The sequence below is a fragment of the Triticum aestivum genome, chromosome 1D, assembly GCF_018294505.1.
Source record: "Triticum aestivum cultivar Chinese Spring chromosome 1D, IWGSC CS RefSeq v2.1, whole genome shotgun sequence".
NCBI classification, from domain to species: Eukaryota; Viridiplantae; Streptophyta; class Magnoliopsida; order Poales; family Poaceae; genus Triticum; species Triticum aestivum.
The window spans coordinates 113,057,431-113,069,315 of NC_057796.1; positions in this window are offsets into that span (position 1 = coordinate 113,057,431).

Sequence of the window (11,885 nt, forward strand, 5' to 3'; positions counted from 1 at the left end):
CATACCCAGTTTTATTGCATTAGATCTATTTCCTCATACACATTGCATGATTAGGATCTAATTAAACTGTGGGTATTGGGAAGTAGTTGAGGTAGTACCTATTACCTGTTCTTTATCAAACCCTTGGGAGTTACTTCTACGTTGATATTATATTGCCATGCTATGCGTAGACGTGGATTGGGTTTGAGAGATATTCATGACAGATGTGAGTTGTTTAATAATGGTTCAACTTAAGGTGGCAACTAAAACTCACATCTGGGTGGATTGAGGCACCTGGAGAACCCAGTGTTGTCTGTATGTATTAGGTCCGCCACCCAGGCTCAAAGGGATCATAAGATTATTCATGCTAGAAACTTCCGTGTGCAGCCGCAAGCTATTATGGGCTCTAGCATAGCTGAGTAGGTTACAGGATCTCTTGAAGAGGTGGACTAGCAGATGTAGGGGAAAGTAGGTGTACCGGTCCATCCAGAGTAGAGAGTGACTGTTTCTGAAAGACTGTGTCTCGGTCATCCGTTTCTCAAACATCATGCAGTGCGAGAATCAAGCGGAGGCGATCGAGTCTTGTGGGAAAAGTGCACAAACCTCTGCAGAGTGTACAAACTGATCATGATTAGCCGTGTCCCCGATTATGGACAACTTGAGTATCTAGTACCTGGATTATCATTTGAATCTCATCACCGTGATACTTATAATTAATTTTGTTGGGTTAATGATGTCACTTAATTGGGATTGAGTTGGAGGTACCTTCTCAATGTTTCAACCACCATGATAGTTAAATAAAAATTTATTCCTTTGTAGTAGGATAAAATTGGCTTTTCGCAAAAACTGTAACCATAGAGCCTTTCCACCAGCCATATATGCATATAGTATAGCATTATCATTGTTCATTGCTCTCTATGTGTTACATTGCCAGCATATTCTATGTGCTGACCCGTTTTCGGGCTGCAACGTTTCATGTTGCAGATTTTTCAGACGACGAGTAAGGTGCCTTAGGTCGTGGTCTTATACTCAGTGATGCCGCTGGAGTTGATGGACTCACTTATCTTCCAAGCCTTCCGCTGTTATCGTTTTTAGATGACCTTAAGCCATGTTTACTCTTAATCTCTTCAGAGATATTCGATGTAATAAGTGTGTGATTGCTACTCTGTTATAAATCCTCCATTTGTACTGTGCGTGTCAGCATTACTGATCCAGGGATGACACTGGTGCACAGCAGCACAGGCCATTTGAGGTCTGGTCGCTACAGGGCATTAGTCCCACCTTATGTCAACACAAAATAAATTTGGAGAAAGATGCCAAACCAGTTATTGATCACCAACGACGGCTGAATCTTAAGATGAAAGAAGTGGTAAGAAAGGAAATACTAAAGCTCCTTGAGGCAGGTATAATCTATCCCGTTGCTGATAGTCAGTGGGTAAGTCATGTCCATTGTGTTCCTAAGAAGGGAGGTATTACTGTTGTTCCTAATGATAAAGATGAATTGATTCCGCAAAGAATTATTACAGGTTATAGGATGGTAATTGATTTCCGCAAATTAAATAAAGCTACAAAAAAGGATCATTACCCCTTGCCATTCATTGATCAAATGCTAGAAAGATTATCCAAACATACACATTTTTGCTTTCTAGATGGTTACTCTGGTTTCTCACAAATACCTGTGTCAGCTGATGATCAAGCAAAGACCACTTTTACTTGCCCTTTCGGTACTTTTGCTTATAGACGTATGCCTTTTGGTTTATGTAATGCACCTGCTACCTTTCAAAGATGCATGATGGCTATATTCCTGACTTTTGTGAAAAGATTTGTGAGGTTTTCATGGACGATTTCTCCGTTTATGGATCCTCTTTTGATGATTGCTTGAGCAACCTTGATCGAGTTTTGCAGAGATGTGAAGAAACTAATCTTGTTTTGAATTGGGAAAAGTGCCACTTTATGGTTAATGAAGGCATTGTCTTGGGGCATAAAATTTCTGAAAGAGGTATTGAAGTTGATAAAGCTAAAGTCGATGCTATTGAAAAGATGCCATGTCCCAAGGACATCAAAGGTATAAGAGGCTTCCTTGGTCATGCCGGTTTTTATAGGAGGTTCATTAAGGACTTCTCAAAAATTTCTCGGCCTCTGACTAATCTATTACAAAAAGATATACCTTTTGTCTTTGATGATGATTGTGTAGAAGCATTTGAAATACTTAAGAAAGCATTGATTTCTGCACCTATTGTTCAGCCACCTGATTGGAATTTACCCTTTGAAATTATGTGTGATGCTAGTGATTATGCTGTAGGTGCTGTTCTAGGGCAAAGAGTTGATAAGAAATTAAATGTTATTCAATATGCTAGTAAAACTCTAGACAGTGCTCAGAGAAATTATGCTACTACTGAAAAAGAATTCTTAGCAGTTGTATTTGCTTGTGATAAGTTCAGACCTTATATTGTTGATTCTAAAGTAACTATTCACACGGATCATGCTGCTATTAAATATCTTATGGAAAAGAAAGATGCTAAACCTAGACTTATTAGATGGGTTCTCTTGCTACAAGAATTTGATTTGCATATTATTGATAGAAAGGGAGCTGAGAACCCCGTTGCAGACAACTTGTCTAGGTTAGAAAATGTTCTTGATGACCCACTACCTATTGATGATAGCTTTCCTGATGAACAATTAAATGTCATAAATGCCTCTCGTACTGCTCCATGGTATGCTGATTATGCTAATTACATTGTTGCTAAATTTATACCACCTAGTTTCACATACCAGCAAAAGAAAACGTTTTTCTATGATTTGAGACATTACTTTTGGGATGACCCACATCTTTATAAAGAAGGAGTAGATGGTGTTATTAGGCGTTGTGTACCTGAGCATGAACAGGAACAGATCCTACGCAAGTGTCACTCCGAGGCTTATGGAGGACACCACGCTGGAGATAGAGCTGCACATAAGGTATTGCAATCCGGTTTTTATTGGCCTACTCTCTTCAAGGATGCTCGTAAGTTTGTCTTATCTTGTGATGAATGTCAAAGAATTGGTAATATTAGTAGACGTCAAGAAATGCCTATGAATTATTCACTTGTTATTGAACCATTTGATGTTTGGGGCTTTGATTATATGGGACCGTTTCCTGCCTCTAATGGGTATACTCATATTTTAGTGGCTGTTGATTACGTTACTAAGTGGGTAGAAGCTATTCCAACTAGTAGTGCTGATCATAACACTTCTATTAAGATGCTTAAAGAAGTTATTTTTCCAAGGTTTGGAGTCCCTAGATATTTAATGACTGATGGTGGTTCACACTTTATTCATGGTGCTTTCCGTAAAATGCTTGCTAAGTATGATGTTAATCATAGAATTGCATCTCCTTATCACCCACAGTCTAGTGGTCAAGTAGAATTGAGCAATAGAGAGCTCAAATTCATTTTGCAAAAGACTGTTAATAGATCTAGAAAGAATTGGTCTAAGAAACTTGATGATGCATTATGTCCTATAGAACTGCATATAAAAATCCTATGGGTATGTCTCCGTATAAAATGGTTTATGGAAAAGCATGTCACTTACCTCTCGAATTAGAACATAAGGCATATTGGGCTTTTAAAGAACTCAATTATGATTTCAAACTTGTCGGTGAGAAGAGGTTATTTGACATTAGCTCACTTGATGAATGGAGAACCCAAGCCTATGAGAATGCCAAATTGTTTAAAGAAAAAGTTAAAAGATGGCATGATAAAAGGATACAAAAGCGTGAGTTTAATGTAGGTGATTATGTATTGCTATACAACTCTCGTTTAAGATTTTTTGCAAGGAAACTTCTCTCTAAATGGGAAGGTCCGTACGTTATCGAGGAGGTCTCCGGTGCCATAAAAATCAACAACTTCGAAGGCACAAATCCGAAGGTGGTGAACGGTCAAAGAATCAAACATTATATCTCATGTAATCCTATAAATGTTGAAACCAATGTTATTGAAACCGTAACCCCGAAGGAATACATAAGGGACACTTTCCAGAACGTTTCAGACTCCGAAAAGGAATAGGTATGTGGTACGGCAAGTAAACCGACTCCAAAACAGTTCTAATGGCAAATTTTCTCCGTTTTGGAATATTTAGAAAAATAGGAAAATAAGAAGCAGTCCGGGAAGGACACGAGGCCTCCACGAGGGTGGAGGGTGCACCCTACCCCCCTGGGCGCGCTCCCCTGCCTCGTGGGCACCTCGTGTACTCTCCGGACTCCGTTTTCTTGCACAATACTTCTTTCGGTCGGTAAAAATTCATTATATAATCTCCCGAAGGTTTTGACCACCGTATCACGCAATTATCCTCTGTTTTTGTTTCGAGTTGTTGCTGCTGCAGATTAGAGCAAGATGTCTTCTCAAGAGCCAGTCGGGGAGAGCCGGGTGTCTCATCCGGCATCGAGATCAAGGACAAACAGCGATGCTGACCACTTTGGGCCAGCAACGGAAGAAGAGATGGAGGCTGATTTGAAGAGGATAGATGCCATGGAGGAGGATCAAGAAGTCACTTCTCGCTTCCGAGCTAGATTCACGATGGGGGAACTACAGAGCTCGGCTGTTCCAAACTCGGTTATCCCTTCCAATGTTAGATTTCTTTCTTACGAGAATATGAAAAAGAGTGTTACTTGTTCCCCCGCAGCTATGCAACATCCATGGGTGCAAGGAGCTTTAACCGTCACGGGTAAGCTCCGTAAGGAGATAATGGATCTCAAGCAGCAACTCAATAAGCTCGAGGAAGAGAATCGTATCCTGAGGAGTATCATCGCCAAGAATATCACACCACCACCTCCGAAGAAAGAGACATAATCACATGGGTATGGGCACTCCCCCTGGCAACTACCAAGCTTGGGGGAGGTGCCCCGGTATCGTATCACCATCACACTTCTATCTTTACCGTTTTCTCAGTTCGATCCTCTTAGTAATATCTTGATCTAGTAGAGTAAAGTTTTAGTATGATTTAGTTTTTAGTTTTGCTTTATGATCCCTTTATGTAATCGAGTTCGTGATCTATATAATAAAGATTAGTGTTGAGTCAAGGGCTTGATTATTTTGCTATGATCTTGAGGAAATAAAAGAAGAAGAAAGAATAAAAAGAAATAAAGAGATCATATTTATCTTATGGAGAGTAATGACTTCACATAGAAAGAGTATAATGATTAAAAGTTGTTGAGAGTTGACAAACATAGCTTTGGTCATCGTTGCAATTAATAGGAAGTAATAAAGAAAGAGAGGTTTCACATATAAATATACTATCTTGGACACCTTTTATGATTGTGAGCACTCATTAAAATATGACATGCTAAAGAGTTGATGTTGGACAAGGAAGACAATGTAATGGGTTATGTTTTCTTATATCTGAGATATGGATCATCCAACATGTTGAGCTTGCCTTTCCCCCTCATGCTAGCCAAATTCTTTGCACTAAGTAGAGATACTACTTGTGCTTCCAAATACCCTTAAACCCAGTTTTGCCATGAGAGTCCACCATATCAACCTATGGATTGAGTAAGATCCTTCAAGTAAGTTGTCATCGGTGCAAGCAATAAAAATTGCTCTCTAAACATGTATGATTGATTAGTGTGGAGGAAATAAGCTTTATACGATCTTGTGATGTGGAAGAAATAAAAGCGACGGACTGCATAATAAAGGTCCATATCACAAGTGGCAATATAAAGTGACGTTCTTTCGCATTAAGATTTTTGTGCATCCAACCCTGAAAGCGCATGACAACCTCTGCTTCCCTCTGCGAAGGGCCTATCTTTTACTTTTATCTTCTACCTTATGCAAGAGTCATGGTGATTTTCACCTTTCCTTTTTACATTTTATCCTTTGGCAAGCACAGTGTGTTGGAAAGATCCTGATATATATATATATATATATATATATATATATATATATATATATATATATATATATATATATATATATATAATTGGATGTAAGTTAGCATGAACTATTATTGTTGACATTACCCTTGAGGTAAAAGGTTGGGAGGCGAAACTATAAGCCCCTATCTTTCTCTGTGTCCGATTAAAACTCTGTAACCACAAGTATTGCGTGAGTGTTAGCAATTGTGAAAGACTAAATGATGGTTGAGTATGTGGACTTGCCGAAAAGCTCTTACATAGACTCTTTCCGATATTATGATAAATTGCAATTGCTTCAATGACTGAGATTATAGTTTGTTGGTTCTCAATGGAGTTTCTGATTCATACTTGACATTGTGAATAGATTTTTACTTGAGCATAAGAAATCATATGACAATATCCATATATGCTGCTGTTATAAGAATAATCATGATGCCCTCATGTCTGTATTTTATTTTATCGACACCTCTATCTCTAAACATGTGGACATATTTATCGTTATCGGCTTCCGCTTGAGGACAAGCGAGGTCTAAGCTTGGAGGAGTTGATACGTCCATTTTGCATCATGCTTTTATATCGATATTTATTGCATTATGGGCTGTTATTACACATTATGTCACAATACTTATGCCTATTTTCTCTTATTTTACAAGGTTTACATGAAGAGGGAGAATGCCAGCAGCTGGAATTCTGGGCTGGAAAAGGAGCAAATATTAGAGACCTATTCTGCACAACTCCAAAAGTCCTGAAACTCCACGGAAGTTATTTTTGGAAATAATAAAAAATACTGAGCGAAGAAAATACCAGAGGGGACCCACACCCTGGGCAAGAGGGTGGGGGCGCGCCCTACCCCCCTGGGCGCGCCCCCTGCCTCGTGGGCCCCCTGGTGGCCCTCCGGTGCCCATCTTTTGCTATATGAAGTCTTTCATCCGAGAAAAAATCATAAGCAAGCTTTCGGGAAGAAACTCCGCCGCCACGAGGCGGAACCTTGGCGGAACCAATCTAGGGCTCCGGCAGAGCTGTTCTGCCGAGGACACTTCCCTCCGGGAGGGGGAAATCATCACCATCGTCATCACCAACGCTCCTCTCATCGGGAGGGGGCCAATCTCGATCAACATCTTCACCAGCACCATTTCCTCTCAAACCCTAGTTCATCTCTTGTATCCAATTCTTGTCTCTAAGTCTGAGATTGGTACGTGTAGGTTGCTAGTAGTGTTGATTGCTCCTTGTAGTTGATGCTAGTTGGTTTATTTGGTGGAAGATCATATGTTCAGATCCTATATGCATATTAATACCCCTCTGATTATGAACATGAATATGCTTTGTGAGTAGTTACGTTTGTTCCTGAGGACATGGGAGAAGTCTTGCTATTAGTAGTCATGTGAATTTGGTATTCGTTCGATATTTTGATGAGATGTGTGTTGTCTCTCTTCTAGTGGTGTTATGTGAACGTCGACTACATGACACTTCACCATTGTTTGGGCCTAGAGGAAGGCATTGGGAAGTAATAAGTAGATGATGGGTTGCTAGAGTGACAGAAGCTTAAACCCTAGTTTATGCGTTGCTTCGTAAGGGGCTGATTTGGATCCATATGTTTCATGCTATGGTTAGGTTTACCTTAATACTTCTTTTGTAGTTACGGATGCTTGCAATAGGAGTTAATCATAAGTGGGATGCTTGTCCAAGTAAGGGCAGCACCCAAGCACCGGTCCACCCACATATCAAATTATCAAAGTACCGAACGCGAATCATATGAATGTGATGAAAACTAGCTTGACGATAATTCCCATGTGTCCTCGGGAGCGCTTTTCTCTATATAAGAGTTTGTCCAGGCTTGTCCTTTGCTACAAAAAGGATTGGGCCACCTTGCTGCACTTTATTTACTTTTGTTACTTGTTACCCGTTACAAATTACCTTATCACAAAACTATCTGTCACCGATAATTTCAGTGCTTGCAGAGAATACCTTGTTGAAAACCGCTTATCATTTCCTTCTGCTCCTCGTTGGGTTCGACACTCTTACTTATTGAAAGGACTACGATAGATCCCCTATACTTGTGGGTCATCAGTCCACGAAGAAGCAAACTTGTCTATCCCACCATGGCCATCGCCCACGAAGGACTTGCCTCACTAGGGTAGATCTTCACAAAGTAGGCGATCTCCTTGCCCTTACAAACTCCTTGGTTCAACTCCACAATCTTGACGGAGGCTCCCAAGTGACACCTAGCCAATCTAGGAGACACCACTCTCCAAGAGGTAACAAATGGTGTGTTGATGATGAACTCCTTGCTCTTGTACTTCAAATGATAGTCTCCCCAACACTCAACTCTCTCTCACAGGATTTGGATTTGGTGGAAAGAAGATTAGAGTGGAAAGCAACTTGGGGAAGGCTAGAGATCAAGATTTATGTGGTTGGAATGGGATATCTTGACCTCAACACAAGTGTAGGTGGTTCTCTCTCAGAAAATATGTGTTGGAAGTGTAGGCATGTTCTGATGGCTCTCTCCACGAGTGAAGAGTGGGTGGAGGGGGTATATATATAGCCTCCACACAAAATCTAATCGTTACACACAAATCACCAAACTCGGTGGGACCGATTCAGAGAACTCGGTCAGACCGATTTGGTTCATAATGTGACCATTAGGTATTTCGGTGGGACCGACATGTCAACTCGGTGGGACCGATTTTATTAGGGTTAGGGCATAACGTAATCTCGGTGAGACCGATTTTGGTAATAGACTAACAAAGAGTTGGTCAGGCAAACTCGGTGGGACCGATTCGCTCATCTCGGTTGGACCGAAACGTTACGAAAGGGAAACAGAGAGTTTGCATTGCAATCTCGGTGGGACCGATCGCTCATCTCGGTTTGACCAAAACGTTACGAAGGGAAACAGAGTGATTACAATCCCATCTCGGTGAGACCGAGATCCCTATCGGTGAGACCGAAAAGACTAGGGTTTCAGGCAGTGGCTATGTCAACTGAACTTGGTGGCTCCGGATATGAAATTTTGGTGGGGCCGAGTTGGACTTTTTGGTTTGGGACATATGTGGATATGAGAAAGAGTGGAGGGTTTTTGGAGCATATCACTAAGCATTTTGAGCAAGAACCTCATTAAGCAACACCTCATCCCCTCTTAATAGTATTGGCTTTTCCTATAGACTCAATGTGATCTTGGATCACTAAAATAGAAAATGTAGAGTCTTGTGCTTTGAGCTTGAGCCAATCTTTTGTCCTTTGCATTTTGAAGGGTCCACTTTCTAATCCATGCCATGCCAATCATTGAGCTTTCCTGAAATATTTATCTTGAAATAGCATTAGCTGAATGAGCTATATGTTGTTAGAAATTACCAAAACCACCCAGGGATAGTTGCACTTTCACACTGCCTGCATATTTTGCACCCCCTCGGACTGATATAATGACTGGTAAAAACCATTTGCTAATGCTTTTAGCTCTCCCGGGTCCGTTATTTCCACACCGAGAGAGTTCTGTAATGCCTTAATCATGTTCTTCTTCCGACGGAGGCTAGCTCGCAGGTGAAAAAACTTGGTATTTTTATCTCCAGCAGACAGCCACTCCACCCTTGCTCTTTGACGCCACATAATCTCCTCCCGGTGATACATCTCTATCAACCGTTCATTAATCTTTAGCTCTGCATGAGAAGGGCCAGTCCGCAAGGGATCATTCTTCAGCTCCTCCAGCATTTGTTTTAGCTGCTTAATCTCTTTTCTAACGTTCCCAAAAGTATCTCGGCTCCACCTTCCCAAGTCCTTTGCAAGATCTGAGAGTTTGTTACGCGGCTCATGCACCGTTGTACAAGGAGGACTAGCGCCCCATTCCGCCAATAACATGGTACGAAAATTGGCATGTGTCTCCCACATCGTTTCGTACCTGAACGTTTTCTGAGCCTGAGCGGCAGGTCCAACCTCTCGTTCTAGCAGGATTGGCTCGTGGTCGGAGGTGACACTGGTCAAGTGTTTCACCGAGGCCAGAGGAAACCTTGCCAGCCATGCTGCATTCACCAGGGCTCTGTCAAGTCTGCATCTAGTATGTGTTCCTCCTGTTACTTTTTTCTCGAACGTCCAAAAATTCCCTTTGTACCCCAAGTCTATCAACATGCAAACATCTAGGGTATCCCGAAAGGCTTGAATCTGAGCATTGCTACGCTGCCCACCACCTTGATGCTCATCTGGATGTAATACTTCATTAAAATCACCTAAACAGAGCCATGGAAGAGCACTCAAAGTACTGATATTTTTCAGTGTTGTCCATGTTTGGTGTCTCAAGTGTGTCTGTGCCTCCCCATAAACGCATGTCATCCTCCACTTCTCTGTGTCATGTTCTTCAATAGAAACATCAAGATGATAAACAGAGTAACCAAAATTTCAACTTTTATTGAATTGTTCCAAAACAGAGCTATGCCTCCACTCCTTCCTTGACTACTAACAGCATAAGAATTGTCAAAACCAAGCGTGCCTGCTAAAGTTTCTACCCTTGTACTTTCTAGCTGAGTTTCGAGAATACACAAGAGGGTAGGGGCAAATTGCCTCGCGAAATCGCGAAGCTCCCGAACTATCGCAGCTTTACCCGCACCACGACAGTTCCAGCAGAATATATTCATTGGGCCCGGCGGCGCCCCTCGAAGGAGCCCGCCAAAGATGATACGACCTTGCCAAGGCCGACCCTTTTTTCCATGTCATCCTCCCCTTCTTCAGTGTTCACCTTGGCTCTCTTCTGTTCTTGAGTGCTGCTTGGACTAGGAGGAACTGGTTGGGTTGGGGGCAGCGCCAACAAAGCCCCTTGAGCACCAGCATATGTATCATTAGTGATAGTTTGTTTCACGGGCTACACCTCGCCCGTCGCCCTCTTTTTGTTAGCATCCGCCTCGGCCATCTCGGCGTCTACTACATTGCCAGCATCATCTTTGTCCTGTTCAAAACGCGAACTAGAAGCACGACCAGCTCGTCCTCCACGACGGCCTCCCCTGTGCCCACGGCCCCCTCCCGGGCCCTGTCCAGTTCGCATAGTCCATGTTGCCTTCAGATCTTTGAAAACCAGCGCTGATGGGGGATGTATACCGCTCCCATGTTCCTTGTACAGATGGCCCAACATGCCACACACAGCACACCAATCAGGTAGTCTCTCGTATTTGATTCTGTAAATTTGGCGCTTCCCCTCCCTTATCATCGAGACTGCGTTCTTAGTGCTTTGTTAACATTGATCCGGATCCAGACACGATGGAAATTTCCAGCGAAATCTTGCGATTGGGGTTCAGCATACAGCACCTCGCCCACCTTTGAAGCTAAAGATGGCACAAGATGTGCATACAAGGGTGGAACATCATGGATTTGCACCCAAATCTCGATGGTGTCAAGCAAAACTGTGGACGGCTTCGCCAGGCCATCGTATGGTTTCAGAATTACAGCACCCCCCCCCTGAAGTGCCACGGCCCATCTCGAGTAACTCTTTCCCAATCTCCTAGGCACGAAAACTGCACCGTATACAAATTATCTTCTAGTGGTTTGAACTAAACTTCCTGGGCAAGATCCCATGCCGCACGCATGTTCTTGAAGAACCAGAATTGGCTGTAAGTTTTGGCCGTGTAAACTCTTGCAAGCGTTATCCATCGCGCCGCCTCCGCTGGAGCCTCGTTCGCATCGTACACCACATCATCGAGATCTTCTTCCCGGAGTCCCAACTCCTCCATCAATGTTGCCACATCGTCTGGTTCCATCGGGCCGCCGGCGGCCGACCCCAAGGCTCCATCCGATGCCATGAACTCTTGAAACCCTAGCCCGGTCAGAAAAGTGGCGGGCCTTGCAGGAACCCTAGACCTCCCCTCCCCAAGCCTCGTCCTACGTCAGCGAGCGCCGCAGCGCCCCGATCGAAGGAAAATGTCGAGGATTATTGGCGGAGGCAGGGAAGGACAAGTCTCAACGGCGGCGACCCCGAGAGGAAGAGAAACCCTAACGAGAGGGAACTTGCAGTTTTTTCTTCCGTAGAGAAGAGGAGTAACATGAG